This window comes from Chrysemys picta, chromosome 20 (genome assembly GCF_011386835.1).
Source record: "Chrysemys picta bellii isolate R12L10 chromosome 20, ASM1138683v2, whole genome shotgun sequence".
Taxonomy (NCBI): domain Eukaryota; kingdom Metazoa; phylum Chordata; order Testudines; family Emydidae; genus Chrysemys; species Chrysemys picta.
Window position 1 is genome coordinate 23426929 of NC_088810.1, and position 16678 is coordinate 23443606.

Below are 16678 nucleotides of genomic sequence, written 5' to 3' on the forward strand. Positions count from 1 at the left end.
AATCCGCAGCCTCGGAAATTGGGGCTCTTTGATTTTCATTCAAGGTACCTTTGCATTTCCCTTTTACATCTACTTTACAGTTGAAGGGTGGACGTTGAGCCAGTGTGTACCAGCACAGCTTCAAACTGAAGAAAGGCACTTTATCCAGGCTAGCTTAGAGACAATCTTGTGTGGAGTGCATCTGTCTGAGCATACTCGGCACTTTCAACTGCAACTGCTCAGATGCAATGTACAGTGAAGTCAATGAGAAACATCAGCTCCTGCATCTCCGTTCATGAGCAGCCAAGACAATTGAGTCCTGTAAGAGAATTCAGCTTGTAAAGAAAAGGAAGAAGCACAAAACAGACAGCGTTAAGGAGTACTTCTTCGATGGTCAACTTTCTGTGAGAGGAGATTGGAATCATTCCAAGTCTGACTAACCCAGGGAATTCTGCCAATCCCTTCTTCACAGAAAGCTTTTCAGCTATATTTAGAATGAGTTTGAAAATGGAAAATACACCCCCAACACAATGTCTTCTAACCTAAGCAGTGCCAATGCCTCCCCTCAATTTGAAGGCACCGAATGCCATAGAAGTGTATGGAAGTGCGCTGATGTACCCTGGCTCAGCATCTGCCCCTTGAGGTTTACAAAGGAATGTTTCTTAAGGAAAGGGAAATGAAAAACTTTTTTGAATGAAAATCAAAGAGCCCCAAATTTGGAAGCTAGGAGTCATGAGCTGACTATTGGAATGACATCAGAAACCTTGACATGCATTTGTAAAATTAATCTAATCCACAATTTGGGGGTGTCTAATCCCAGCACAAATATTCTCCTATTAAAATAATACAACACTGTGGATACATACAACATTAATGAGCCTGAAGTGCTTTGAAGTTTTTTGATTTGAGGAAGCTGTGATCATTGACCATAATATCAATATTAGATCAGATTTATGTGGAGGTAAACAAGCAATTGAGGTGTAGGATACACAGGGAACCAGTGGCAGAGTCTGAAGTAAAATCCAGTGACAGTGATTAGTAATGCCACATGCTCACCGTGGCTCATCACCTACATTGGACACTTTACTATTCTAGGCTTCCAAATATCCCATCAATGAAATCAGTAGAATGAAAGCAGGAATGTAGCTAGCCCATAAAGTTGTAAGATGAAAGAGAGTTGCAGGGTGTAATGTGTATGTCACACCATGCGGCGTTAGGAACAAACTAATCATCAAAAACACGGAGGATTAAAAACTACATAAATTGAAGGAGTTACGCAAAGGTTGGTTTGTAACTAATTAGACCTTCAGGAACACAGGGCCTCTCAAGTCCTCCAGTGAATCTAGAAAACTGTATAAAAACACTCAGGGTTCAGCGATCTTCTAATCACTTGAACTTATTCTCCTAGGTGAATTAGACAAGTCCTATTTGACTCGCTCTCTCTGTAACTATTCCGATGACATGTCCTAGTGAGACCCACAAAAATGTTGAAGAAAAATGTAGTGGAAAATGTAATTCTTCTATCTGCAATATCAAGCCATGGTACATCCAGGGTATATTATATAAGAATGTTAATATGGAGTGCAGTGAGTCATAGTTACCTCAAAAAGCCATTAGATTCTTGTACTGAATTAATGGTCTGCACATTCATCTCTTCATATCACACACAAGATTCCTTACTCCTGGAGGTGACTTTGGTATAGTGTAATTTGTCTACATAGGCAGAATGAACTCTGTCAGGTGGGTTTACAACATCCTTCTGAAATTAATTTTTGGTCATGTCATTTGACCAAGAATTGGAGATTCCTGACAACCAGTAGCTGAACACATCAAGGCAAAGAATGAGACGAATATTAATTGACCTGAGTGTTACTGGTGCAATGAAATCCAATATCTCAGTATGAAGCTGAAGTATTTCTGCCCCGTTGCCCTAGATCTTTTCAGCATTGCATAGTGAGGGCTGCAAAGTTGGCGTCAAGGGGCAGACTGGTTGAATTTATACCCCCATTAGGTTGTCATAAAAGACTGCTTTCTACTGAATGCTAAGTGCTACACGTCACTGGAGGTCCCAGCAGAGGAGAAGCAAAGAATGTTCCAGAAAAAGGAGAATTCTTCTGAAAGAGGGCCGCTGTCTCCATAATTATATTTCAGCAGACTTTCTGTTTGAGAATTTATAGTTCAAAATGCTCTCAAAATGGCAAGCCAGGGATCCATTGGTTTGAACATTCATCCTTGGCACATAGAGCAGCGATCGCAATGGAAACGGGGATTGGGTTGGTCAAAGGGCTCCAGATAAAGCACCCATAATGAATGGACAGGTCAGTAAAGTTTTCAGCCTTCATATGTATGAATAATCTCTGCTGAAACACCCAAAGCCTGGGGAAGGCAAGCTCCAAAAACCAGTGAGGGTGACTTGTACAGTTAAGGTTGAGAAGAGCTTTCTAATGACGCACCAAACTTTCAAAGTGCTCTAGAAGCAAAGGCATCCTGTCTTGTAAGTTACTCTGCCATTCAAGGGTGAGAGTTAACCCTCCATTGTCCAAACGATTTGCTGGCCACTTTTCTTTTCCTTCTGATAACCTGAGTCTCTATCCTGCAAACACTCACAGACACTTACCGCAAACCATGTGATTGGTCTTCTGAAACCAAAGAAATATTGACATTCTTAATGTAAAAATCTGTGCAAGTCTTTGCAGGAAAAGGCTCTTTGCTAAACAGGTAATGGATGGAGGAACATAATACTTTGAACCCTCTTAAAGGGCTTTGTTCTCCCATCACTCCATGGCTTCGAAATTTGCCATTTGAAAAGTGCCTGGTGCTGCCGGCTCTACAGGGATGAATATTATCCAGAGTGATTTTTAAACAAGGAGGGAGGAACAAGGAGAGCCAGAAGACGGATATTGTCATGCATCATAGTTTATAATGCAAATGAAATTTGAAGTACATAGTTACCAAAAGAAATAATATGGAGCAGAAAGAATGTATTTCCAGTGTTTCCAAAAGGTCTGCAAACGATCTCCTGCTTCGTTGGGATGCATTTCAGACAAGAAGTTCTTTTTCCTTTCTTGCAACTGCAGAGTTGGCCAAACAAATCCCCTTTTCAACCATTTCAAGTGACTTGTTTAACCCCAGTTAATGGGAAATGAGACAAAGCAAAGTAGAAGTGGAGGACTATGCTGCTTCTCTGTCATACATCTGCCACGGCAAAGTTCAAAGTGAGATGCTAAAGGTACGTATTGATTGAAAGGATAGACATACAGGGCCTAATTCTCCTTGACAGCAAGTACGCTTTCTCCCCTGCAAAGGGATTTAAAATGATAATAAATGTAACTGATGCCTCTGTTAAGACCCTGTTTCCTTCACACTGCGGGGCTAGTGCAAACAGCCTAAGTGTAATTCAGAATGAGTCCACGTGTGACTAGGAGAATAAGCGCATGGTTGGGAAAGCATTGGCAGAAAGAGTCATAAAGCGTAACATTAGAAATATGTCTATGAGACAAAGGTCCTGAGCAGACACAGCTCGAACTGAGTTCAACCGGAGCCATGCTGGCACAGCACTTCTGAAATCCATGCTCAAAAGGTCATCTGTGAGTCGGTAGCTTGCTGTTCATTTCCTTGTCTTTTCTTTTCCAACTGATATTCCTGCTGGGTTTTATATAGTGCCCAGCTTCCACTGAGGTACCTATGGCAAGATACCCTGGAACTGCATATTTCCCCGTAATCATAACGCCCTGGGAAATTGCATAATCCCCCATAACTGTAACCTCCCCCGTAACCACACAATCTTCTATAACAGTAATGGCCCCCATAACCACCTAATCCCCTGCAACCATACAATCCTCTGTAACGGCCTCCATAGCCGTACAGTCCCCCCAAACCAAATGAGCCCCCATAGCCCACTCTGACCACAGGTGCTTCTACGGCTCCCACTTCACTCTGCTGAGGGAAAGTGCTGAGAATTGGTTCTGGGAGGTCACAATAACACGGCTCGTTGCAGCTACTAGTAACTGGACTGGGCCGAGCCACGCCTCATTATGGGTGGCACAGGCTGGAGGAAGACATCTTTCTGTGGTGGAAGTAAACCAGAAACACACAACAGGGAATAAAGAGAAGGTACGAGTGTCAGTGGAAGAAAGGCTTCAAAGCTCGGTTACTATTGCAATGAGGTCTACGTGGGGTCCAAGAGAGAGAGGAGGAGTGGATTTATTCCCTAAGTTCATGGCTATGTATATGTTCCTATTTCCTCTTTCTATGCCTCTTACCCATTTGCACTGAACTTCTCTTCCAATCGGCCCCTTTGATTCTTTCTCTATTACTTTATTTGAAAAACACCAACTGGAATAAGTGTAACCATTTCCATGATGGACAGCTGGGATTCTGTGTCCATTTAAGACATTTCTCAAAGTGAACATGGCTGGGATAATGCTGATCATTTCCTTTCCTTTGAGGATTTAATCTCTGCATGGCAAACCAGTTCTGTCCGGTATCAGAGTGTGGCTCTTTGGTTTTCCAATACTTGCTGATGAATGAACAGAAACGTTTGTTTTCTCCAAATAAATCAATAAGGACTAGATCCTCATCTGGGGTTAATTGGTTCAGGTCCACTGCCTTCCATGGAGCGACACTAAATTACACTATCTGAGGAGAAGCATCTTCAGTGGGTATTTCTGCTCATAAGAATGTAGGAATTGCTAGACTGGATCACACCAGTTGTCAGCGTAATCCATTCTCCTTGTCTTTCAACCAGTTGTATATCTTATAGTAAAGTCATCTAGATGACATCTCCCTAGTTTGCTTATGAGACTTTCATGTGGGACTGTGTTGAAAGCCTTACCAAAATCAAGATGTATTATGTGTATTGCTTCTCCCCTATCCACTAGACCAACAGCTGCCATATCTGGAACAGTCTTCCAGGGGGAGTAGTGGGGGCAAAATACATATCTGGCTTCAAGACTAAGCTTGATAAATTTATGGAGGGGATGGTCAGATGGGATAGCCTAATTTTGGCAATTAATTGATCCTTGATTATTAGCAGGTAAATATGCCCAATGGTCTGTGATGGGATGTTAGATGGGTGGGATCTGAGTTACTACAGAGAATTCTTTCCTGGGGGCTGGCTGGTGAGTCTTGCCCACATGCACAGGGTTTAGCTGATCGCCATATTTGGGGTCAGGAAGGAATTTTCCTCCAGGGCAGATTGGCAGAGGCCCTGGGGGGTTTTCGCCTTCCTCTGCAGCGTGGGGCACGGGTCACTTGCTGGAGGATTCTCCGCACCTTGAGGTTGTTAAACCACGATTTGAGGACTTCAGTAACTCAGGCATCGGTTAGGGGTTTGGGTGGGTGAGATTCTGTGGCCTGCGTTGTGCAGGAGGTCAGACTAGATGATCATCACGGTCCCTTCTGACCTTAAAGTCTATGAGTCTATATCCTGGCCTGAATGTGGGTGGGGAGAGAAGCTGTTTGGCCTATAGCCCCAGCTAAGGCACCATGCATAGGAGCTCGGATTGGAGGATTGACTGGCTCCACCGATTGGTCCAACTACACTGTTTAAGCCAGGAGGAGAAACAAGAAGTTTGTCCAAGTAACAAATTGGTTTCCTATTGTGGCTGCATCAGACCCTGCTTGTGTCTACCTCCTGCACCCAACCTGGTTCCAGCTCCACTCCTGGCTCCTATCCTACCCCCCACCTTCACTCCTGTTCCCACTGTGCTTGACCCTTGCCTCTCCTCCTGCCCTTATGCCTCAGCTCCAATCCTGGCTGTGACTCCAGCCCCTGACTTCTGACCCTGGCTCTGGCTTGACCCTTGGCTCTGGCATTTGGCATCTGACCTTGGCTCTGGCATTTGGCATCTGACCTTGGCTCTGACCCTCAGCTTCAATTCCTGGCTCTGAATCTGGCTTGAACCTGGCTCTGGTAACTAGCCACTGACTCTGGTGCTGACCATTGGCTTCATTCCCCAACCTGTACGCCTGTTGTGCCCATTAGACATGACCATAACAAAGTGGATTGGTTGACCCTCCCCCCATTGGAGGAACGTCAGGTGGGGTTCACTGGCAGTGATACATCTGACTGATATGGAGTATATAGGGTGGCCCACCCCTTTTACATATGGCCAAAGCCCAGAGCTGCTTAAGATTTCTGAAACTTAAATCTGAAACACTTTCAATTAAAAATGTTGAGAGACTGGATTACCTTGGGGGGAAGACGCCAGGCTGCTCTCCAACCTCAGGAGTAGAGGACGAGTAGGAGGAATGGTTTACATGTTGACATTGCCCATCTAGAACATACCGAGTGGCTGTTATGAGGCATTAACCTATGGCTGAATATGTCTAGATCTTCTGAATAAAAATGAATGCCAAACACCCTATTTGGGTTAGTTGGTACAAAGAAAGTACCACAGGGGTAATCCCGCTTTTATGATTTATAGACGCTTGCCAGACCTGATTCTTTTCTCAGTACAGGGCTTGAGTGGGACTTAAGTAATGCACATGCCCTGTCTCCCTGCAAAAGAGTAAATTTTTATCCACAGGACCAGATTCACAAAGGTGTAGCACTCCCACTGATTTCAATAGGTGTTAGGCACCTATGTATTTCTGGGAATCTGGGCCGCAGTGACTGGTAAATAAGGAATGGAGCCGAAAGGAAAACCAGAAGGCTGATATTATGATGCAGAATCACTTTAATGTGAACAAAGAAGGGGAGTAGAGAGGAACAGACAGAAAGAATGCTGACAAGAAAGAATCTATTTCCAAGGTTTCAAGAAGGTCTACGACAAATCACCTGCTCCAAGGTGATGCATTTCACACCAGGTGTTCTTCTTTTTTCAGTGCAGCTGTAGAGTTTGACAATCACATCTTGTTTGCAACCATTTTAATGTATTTGTTTCATCCCAGTCAGGGTCAAATGAGACAAAGCACAATATGAGGAGAGGACTAAGCTACTTTTCCATTATACATAATCTGTAACAACATGGAAGCAAGAAGCAAATGGTGCATATTCATGAAAAGGCTAGGACACACAGGGACTTATTTTGATTGACACTAATACCCCTTTGCATGACTCTCAAAGGAGCCTTCAAGTGAATGTAAATGTTATTTGTCCCAGCCTAACGGACCCTGCTTCATCTACACTGTCAGAGTGGCCTAAAAGAGCCGTCATGGAACTGAGATTCAGGCCTTCAGATAATTATAGAAGAAGCAGAGAATATGAGAAGTAACAGACATAAGGTGTAACTTGGAAAATACAGATATGGGGAAAATTTACAGAACTGCTGAGCAATTACAGCTCCTATGGGAATTGTGGGGGATCCGCATTCCTGAAAGCCGTTGCCTATAAGCTTATCGGTGAATCGTATCCTGCTTTTCATTTCCGGGTCTATTGCTCCTCGGCAAAACATGGCCAGCATCTTCCATAGCCATAACCACCCCCCCATCGGTAAGGGTAAGAGTAGCAGGAACCGGAATTGTGGCCCCACCCATAACTGTATGGCCTGTAGTAACCCCATGGCCGATAGCAGCCGTAATGGCCCCCATAACCGCCCCAGCCCCCATTCCAACAGGGGTCACAGCCCCAGTGGTGAGAAAGCTTTTGGTGGTGGTAAGTCATCTTGCTGCGTTGGAGGTAAACCTGAAACACACAGCAGGGAAAAGAGTCAACATCATGCATTAGAGCCAACAGAATGAAAAGGACAAAACTCAGTTACAATTGTAATTGGAGTCAGCAAAAGACAGACAGACTAGGAAAACGATGAACTAGACCTTCAGTTCCTGGCTACATTTTGCATCCCATTTCCTCCACTTGCTCCACTTACTCTGTCTCCTTCCTAACCAACTTCTTGAATCTGTGTCAGTCCTCGTGCCCAAAAAACACTGACTGGAGTAAGTAAACATACAATATAGAATATTTCTATCATGAGTGATTGGGATTTTTATTCCCTTCTACAAAATGTTCATACGAAGTATTGCAGATGAACTGTGTTAATTATCGTTTCCTTGTGAGGATTTAACTTCCACATGCAAACCACTTCTCTTCCCAGTTAAAGTGTGGCGCTTTGGTTTGTGAGTCAGCAAATATTTCCTAATGAATGAATGGAAAATATGATTTTCTCAATACAAAACACTAACGGGCCGAGCCTGAGCTGGGTTAAATCGGCTCCGTTACTCTGACTTACCCCAGCCTAAAATTCTTAGTTGCACACACTTTAGAACATAGGAGTTCTCATACTAGATCAGACCACTGGTCCTCATAGTCTATTATCCTATCTCAAAGAGTGTTGAGTACCAACTGCTTCCAAATAAACTACAAGAACCTAGAATTGGTCCTTTCTAGAATAACTATGGGAGTTTCTTCCTAAAACACCTTGGTTAAAGCTGGGGTGTGAGATTTTTCAAAACTACCAAAGGGACTCCAATTCCCTATTTCTAATTAAGAGTAATAGAAACTGGGTGTCAGAGACACACATGTTGCTCTGCAAATCTCACCCTTAACTTTCAAACTATGAATCCACCAACGCCTGCAACTTAAGAACTTCAAAAATATGGAAAAACTCCTTAGCAATGCTAAGAATCAGAGTCTATGTGCAACATTGAGTCCTAAATCACTAACATGACACCTCCACAGTCATAGAGAGAGAGAGATTCAAATCAAACTTACCCCGTTCACCAAGGAGAGTAAGACAGAAGAAGTGGTTAGAAGAGATTTGACTCATGAGAGGTTTTATACTGTTCCTCAGACCGCCTGGAGGATCCATACCATTGGGGCCTGAAGTTTTTATTAGTTACAAAAGAAATTTTGTTGCACGTCATACTTTCAAGGGCTATAATTATTTTCCTCAGGGTTTGTGATTATTAATCTGTTCTCAGCCACACCTGGTACAACATGCCTACTACACACTGCAGATTTCTTTAACATTAAAAGTTATGGGCAAACTACATTCCTGTTATCATTCTCCTGAATTCATTGGAGTTACAATGGGAATGAATTTGAAGGAAAGTCAGAACTGGATCTGTGCATCACTATCACATACAGGAATCCAATCTCGTCATTTAAATTAAATCTGGTATTGGTTAGAGTCATTCTAGCATTTTCCTAAGAATCAGGAAGCTTTTTTCTGTGTAATTAGCTCATCTGCCCATAAAATATCTGATCCAATTTAGGCTAAAACAAATGGTAGTTAATCCACTAACTTCATGAGTGGGTTGTTCATGAGACCCTATGACATGAAATTCACCCCTGGCAGAGAGGCAATACAAGGCTTGTAAACACATATGTCCCATTTAAGTATTCAGAAGTAAGTCTTCTCAGAGACTTAAATCTGAATATGCTTTTATGCTGGCCCTCTGTCCTGTGGTTAATTTGACCCCATGGTGATTAGAAATACAACTCTCAGTAGAGCTCCCCTTATGTCTCCAATGCTGTGTGATTAGGGTGATCACCCTGGGAGAACCACACAGAGCTGCTTACTGCAGTGTTGCTCATTGTTCACGTTGAAGGTTAGTGCTATAAAGACTTTGAGTTATAACCTTGAACCTGTACGGCCTCAGCCACCACATCTCCATTCATAAGCAGCTAAGAAACCTAAGGAAACCTGAGGAAATGCAGTTGAGATAATCCAGAAGAAGTACAGGAGAAATGGAGAAAAGGCAGCATTGGCCAAGAAGGAGATGGAAGGAGATGAGGTTAATGCAGACTCCGACCAACCGTAGGACATGCTTGCAGATACTTCTCTTGTAGAAGGTGTTCAGCTATACTACTTAAAGCATTATATACACTCCAAAAATGTTCCCTCTAACCAGGGAAAGAGGAAGAGAGTTTCTTTGCTTTTCAGGTGTCACTGTAGCCAACAGAGCTGGAATGGTTTACACCAGCAGAGGATTTCATCCATAAATTATACAATGGGATTTTAATACAAAAGAGAAACACATAGCTGCTCTTTAATGAAAATCCAGTAGCCCCATTTCTGAGGTTAGAAATCATGATCTGATTAAGGCCTCGAAATGAGAACTTGAAATGCATTTTTAAAGTAACCCTATTACTCAGAACATGGGTGTCTTCCAAGAACAAAAAATTAATGTTACAATCAAACACTTTGGATATGTAAAACTTCAGTGGGTGTTTGGTGAAGTGCTTTGGTATCATGAGTTCTGAGAAAGCCTCACAACATCGTTCAGAAGGTTATCCTATTTTATATGCAGATAAACAGAGGCACATTTTGTTGAAGGTCACATAAAGAGTCAGGTGCAGAGACAGAAATAAAAGCCAATAGTCCTGACAGCTCTTACTACCTGTTACTCTCTGGGATGAATACCATTAGACTGCATTACAAGACAACATTAGTAAAGTGTGTTGTCTTCTTAATAACATTTAGTATTTTTGACTTCCTAATATGCAACTTACATGACTGCAATTGTTACAGAGATTCAATTTTGTTCTTGTTTTGTTTGATGAGCTTCTTGATGAATCATCTTCTGGTAACTTGTAAGCAAAAACCCACTAGATAAGGTCATGATCCACTTTAATGTTGCCTTCTTTATACCTGGTGATAAAAATTCTCCAACAGAATGACAAGTATATAAATTGCATATTTTTTCACTGGTGGTGTAGGATCATAAACTTCAATTTAGAATTCAAATATCAAAAATGCTGTGATAAGACACTGCAGGAGGTCAGACTAGATGGTCATGATGGTCGCTTCTGGCCTTAAAGTCTATAAAAGTCTATGAGTTTATTCCTGTGCACAATACCATTCCTCTTTCCCCTGCCTCTTCATCTGACTGTTACTATCAAGCAAAATCTTAACTCCAGTCTCATGTTTTCCTCAAAATGTTTCCCCATCTCCTCCAGCAGTGTGGATCTGGACCTGTTATATGTACATTTCCTGAGATTGTAGTTAAGGTTTATTTTACAGAACACGTCAGGGTGATTTTGCCCAGTGTAGTGTGCGTGTTATTCTTTCTTTCCATGGAAACACGTCCCTATGGTGGGTCACAGTATCCTACTACTTATGAATAATTTCACATTTGAGTAGCAACCAAGAGGTAGCATTTTCTCTTACCTCCGAATTCCCTTCCTTTTCAGATTTTGGGTCAGTGGCAGGGATTTACCCATCAGCCTCCTTAAGAGACATACGCTGCAGTTTTTCTTATTTTAATTACATATTGAGATTTGCAATCATATGCCACACATAAACAAGCTTGAAAGTTACACAAGGATCATTTCTGGACAATTATTATTTCCATTTATGAAGAAGGAAAACTTAAAGTGGATCAGAACCTTATCTAGCTGGTCACTGTTTTGACTTAGATTGGAAAATGATTCCTACAGAAGCTTGCCAAACAAAACAAAAAAATTAACCAAGCCACAAATAAGTCCCTGTATGAATGATTCTCATCTTAGTGATATATTACGAATCCAAGAATTCAAAGGGTCTAATAGGGCTCAGGATCAATGGTAAATACATAGCACGTGTTGTCAAGACTACTGTGTTTTATTTCTGATGCTGCCACTCGCTCTCTATGTGACCTTCACCTCAATGTGCCTTTGTTTATCTGCAAATAAAACAGGGATGATGTCACCCATGGAGGATGTTCTGCTTCCTCAGAACTCAGCATATCAAAGCACTTCACAAACACTCATTAAGGTTTTTGGTGTTCACAGTCTTGTATTACTAAGATATTAATAGTTGGTTCCTGGAAAACGCCCTTGTTCTGAGTAATGAAGCCAATTTAAAAAATGCATGTCAAGGTGACTCGTGTCATTCTCCTAATCAGGTCACAATTTATAGTTCAAAATTTGGGACTTTCCATGGAAGAAGCTTTGCGTTTTCTTTTATTATAGAAATTCCTTTTCAAAGGTTAAGAGCAGGAGATCAGCGGGCATAAATCAGCACAGCTCCATAGAAACCAAGGATGTTCAGGGCATTTAAATCAAAATAAGGCTCTTCACCCTTGTCAGGTTAGAGGAAACATTCTCTGGTATTACACTTTAAAAGTCATTCTCATCCTGGTAGACAAGCTTTCTGCAAGTTACGACTCCCTTTGCCGTTGGTGGATGGAGATCGTGTTGCAGATGCCATAAATGTTCCAGGGTTTATTACAGAGCCTTTATAAAAACATGGCACTCCTTGTTTTCAACCACCACCATCCCCTCACCTCGACCCAGGAGCAACTGTGCAACAGGCAGAATATCTTCTGCCAGGACGACTGGTGACATCAGTGGAGGTGGATTCTGAGCTGGTCTTCTAATCAACATGAGGGGAAATTCACCTCTGAGCAGAGGAGCAGCACAAAGGCCTATACAAAACTTAGGTCACTGTTAGGACCTTTTTTAAGGTAGGACTTAGGTGGTTCATAGTTCCATACTGTCCTTTTGCTAGAGGAAAATCTCAAGTCAAAGGGCTGGATAAAAACCCACCCAGAGTAAAGACTCCCATTGACTTCAATGGGCGATAGATCAGAAAACTTGGGGGTGCAGGCTCTGAGAATGCACAGTGCTCCCTCTCTCCTAGGAATTTCAGAAAGAACTGTGCAATGCTCCCAACACATGCCAGCATGGCTTACCAGGACCAAGCAGGATTCCTCTACTGGACAGCAAATTGTGCAACAAATACAGCTCTGACTATCCTTTTGATTCATTCCCATTGTAACTCCAAAACAGCTACAAGAGTGAAACTCTGATTGAATGGGTCCAATAAAATTTTTACGATGAAAGACACCTGTGGTGTATCATGTGTGTGTCATACCGTGTGAGGCTGAAAACAATTATATCAATTGATCGAGTGATGTGCACAGCAAAATATGTTTTGAAATGGATTAAGATCTAAAGAAAAAGGGTGTCTCCGTTTCTCCCGGCAGTCTAAGATACTGTATAAAAGTGCTCACGGCTCAGGTTTCTTTACCACTTCTCTTGACTTCTCCTCCTCAGTAACCTGGGTAAGTCTGATTTGACTGAATTTTTCTATACCTAATGAGATGTCATGTTAGTGATAGTTTTAATTTAGGACTTAATCTTGCACATAACTCTGTGATTATTGGCTATATGAAGGGTTTTTTCCATTTAAAAAATTATAGTTAATAAGTTGCATGCTTTTGTGGCGTTTAGAAGTTTATGCTACAATTTTAACAGGTACATAGATGGACCTGCGGACTGATCTACTATGGCAATTTCTAAGTCCTTACGTGCATTAGAAGCAATTTCACATGCAGATCTTCCAATAGTGTAGGTTACCTTAGGCCCTTGATTCAGTTGAACAGGGCTGATTTCGACCTGCTCGGGACCTGGTTCTTAGTGTTTTATTTTGACAAAATAATATTTTCCATTCATTCATTATCAAGTATTGCTGACACACAAGCTTTAGAAGTCAAAGCACCACCCTGTGATTCTGGAGAGAAGTGGTTTGCATGTTGAGACTAAGTCTTCACAAGGGAACTAATCTTAAAAAAATTGTCCCTGCCTACTTTGTACGAACATTTTGTAAAAGGAATAAAATCATCCTGCGTGCATGACAGAAATATTGTATATTCTATGTTTACTTAGTCCAGTCAGTGCTCTTGAAACAAAGAAATTAAGAAAGGTTCAGAGGGGTTGGCTAGGAGGGAGACTAAGAGAGAGGGGAGCAAGAGGACTAGGATGAGGAAATAGGAGGTACAATGTAGCTGGGAACTGAGGGGCTAGAAGATCATTTCCCTGCTCTGTCTCTCTCTCTATGGTCCATGTTAGAAAAGCCCATGAGCTTTGTCCTTTCCATTCTGTTGGCTCCAATGCATGATGTTGACTCTTTTCCCTGCTGTGTGTTTCAGGTTTACCGCCAAGGCAGCAAGATGACTTACCACCACCAAAAGCTTTCTCACCACTGGGGCTGTGACCCTTGCAGTTCCGGGAGCTGGGGCGGTTATAGAGGCCATTACGACTGCTATCGGCCATGGGGTTATTCTAGGCCATACGGATGTGGGTGGGGCTACAACGATGGTTGCTACTACCCTTATTCTTCCCGATGGGGCCATGGCTATGGCGGCTATGGCTATGGTGGCTGTGGTTATGGCTATGGTGGCCATGGCTATGGAAAGTGTTGGCCATGTTAAATCCAGCAGGAATAGCCCTGGAACAAGGAACAAGCAGGAAACAAAAAGCAAGATACGGATTCACGACTAAGCTTATGGGCAATGGCTTTCAGAAATGCTGATTCCCACAACTCCCCTCAGAGCTGTGCGGGTTCATCAGTTCTGTAAATTTGCCCCATATCTATATTTCCCAAGTTACACTACTCATATTCTCTGCTTCTTCTTTCATTATCCGAAGGCCTGAATCTCAATTCCATGAAGGCCCCTTTAGGCCAATCTGACAGTGTCAGTGAAACAGAGGTCTTAAGGTTGGGACAAATAACATTTACACCCACTTGAAGGCTTCTTACGGAGTGTGCAACGGGGGTCTTACTGGCAAAAGAGAATTATGCCTTGGTGGTTTAAGCCTTTTCCTGAATATATGTCATTTCTTTTTTCATTTAACTGTGCTAGAGAAAATGTATCATGGAGAAGCAGCTTAGTGTTCTGCTCATGTTGGGATTTGTCTCATCTGACCCTGACTGGGATGAAACAAATACATTAAAATAGTTGCAGACAGGACTTGATTATCAAACTCTACAGCGGCTGGGAAGAAAGAAGAACATCTGGTGTGAAATCTATCATCTTGGAATCGGTGATTCACTGAAGACCATCTCAAAAATCTGGAAATATATTCTTTCTTCTCTGCATTGTGTCTGTCTGTTCCCATGTACTCCTTTTCTTATACACAGTAAACTTATTTTGCATCACAATACCTGTTTCCTGGATTTCCTTTTGGCTCCCTTCCTTATTTACCAACCTTTGTGGCCCAGATTCAGAGAGCTTTGAAATCAATGTGAGAGAGGCACCTAAATACCCTTGTGAATCTGGGAATGTGGGTAACCATTCACTCCCTGCAGGAAGCCAGCGCCCGTGCACTACTTAAGTCCCATTTGAGCCCTGTAGTGTGAAGAGAATCAGGTCTGGCAAGAGACTAAATCATAAGAGAGGCATTAACCCTGCTGTTCCCCTGTTTGGTCTAACTAAGCCAAATAGGGTGATGGGTATTCCTTCTCATTCAGAACAACTAGAGCTTTTCAGTTCAGTACCTACTAATAGGAACTTAGTATGTTCCAAATTGGCAATGCTAGCACTTCCACTGTTCCGCGGATTCCCTCCCATTCTCCTGAGGTTGAGAGCAGCGTGGTGTCCCCCCACCCCCAAGTTATTCCAACCTCACAACGTTGTTTAATTAAAAGTGTTTCAGAAATCTTAAGTATAATTGGGCTGTGACCATGTGTAATGGGGTCTCCCAACCCAAGCTTCCCCTTTTGTGGCACTATGTCCCCCCCCCCCCCCCAATTGGGTGCCAATCAATCCGCTCTTACAGGCCAGGGCAATGAAAAGACAAAACAAACTATTCCAAAGAAGTGTGTCTTCCTTAATAAAGCCCCAGGATAGGATCACATGTAATAAAACAAAGGCCCTTAGCTCATGATCCAGGTTCCGATCCTTCAAAATCAAGGCTCAGCAAAGTCTCTCTGCCTTCTCAGGCTAGTCATCCAGAACTTAAGGGAGATCACTGCCTCTGTTTTTGACCTTCAGCCTGACCCTTAAAGGGGTAGTGCACTCTTTCAAATAACTCCCCCTCTTTCAGGGACCTGTCTGTACACTCCCCGACTGTCCCAATGTCTTCATCTATTCATGAGAAGAAGGCCACCTTCCAATGGTGCTTTCCAGGACTTTGTTCTCCCTGAAAATGAAAGGTCTGCAATGCTAAAGACCACTGGGTGAGATGGGCATGTGAGTCCTTCATCATCTGAAGCTACCGCAAAGCTGCATGATCCATGACCAGTACAACAGGTGTCGCAAACACCCGCATGGCCCAATGTATGCCCAAATATTCCTTTTTTGAGGCCTGTGGAATGTGTCCCTTTGTCCAGGAATTTTCTACCCAGATTCAGGATAGAAATCCTAGACTGCGTCTAGAAGTCAGTGTGAAGCATCAGGTTGCAAAATAAATTGTAGCAGGAAATGTACAGCAGATCCTGTCCATTTGCTGGATCAGAAAGAAGGCCCTGAGTCACTTCACACTTAGCCGTTTTATATCAAAAGTCCTTTCTTTTTCTGCTGGTCTCTGGAAAACCCATTTTGAGCCACTCAATGCGAGCCTCACCGGGGCGGTACCTCTCTGGAGGAGTTTATGGTTGTGTGTAATTTACCTTAATTTTTGACATTGAAAATGATTCAAAATGGGAGATTAGGATGGAAGCTCAGGGTCAGTGGAGCAGGAGGACTGGAGATAGGAACAAATACAGAACCATGAACACGTGAACAAAGTCATAATTTTCCTGCCCCATCGCTCACTCTCTCTCTGTCGCTGCATAAACCTTGTTATAATAAAAATGGCCTTAAATCCTTTTCTTCCTCTGGCACTTGCACCTTATGGTGACTTATTTCCTGTTGCGCATTTCAGGTTTACTCCCATCGCAGAAAGATGTCTAGCTCCAGGAACCTGTGCAATCAGGGCCGGCTCCAGCTTTTTTGCCGCCCCAAGCGGCAAAGAAAAAAAAAGAAAAAAAAGAAAAGAAAAACCCGATTGACCAGCCACCGAATTGCCGCTGAAGACTGAAGCGGAGGGAATGAAGGACCCGCCACCAAA